This window comes from Fukomys damarensis, unplaced genomic scaffold (assembly GCF_012274545.1).
Source record: "Fukomys damarensis isolate Sample0158 unplaced genomic scaffold, DMR_v1.0_HiC HiC_scaffold_23, whole genome shotgun sequence".
NCBI lineage: Eukaryota > Metazoa > Chordata > Mammalia > Rodentia > Bathyergidae > Fukomys > Fukomys damarensis.
In genome coordinates this window covers 42,027,070-42,027,285 of record NW_022900935.1, presented here as the reverse complement: position 1 = coordinate 42,027,285, position 216 = coordinate 42,027,070, and positions in this window count along the sequence as shown.

Sequence of the window (216 nt, the reverse complement as noted above, 5' to 3'; positions counted from 1 at the left end):
AGACACTGTCGGAGCTCTGCTTTTCATTCAACTTTTCTTAAAAAACAAAACAAAACAAAAAAAAAAACTTTGAGATTTCAGTCTTCTCCTTTTTTTCTGATGTTAACTGTCCATGTACAAAACTCCTGAATTTCTGGGTGTGGGCCACCTCCTTCGTGAGCGAAGCACCCGCACCCCGCAGGACTGGGGACCCCATGCCCGGGGAGGGTGCACGGC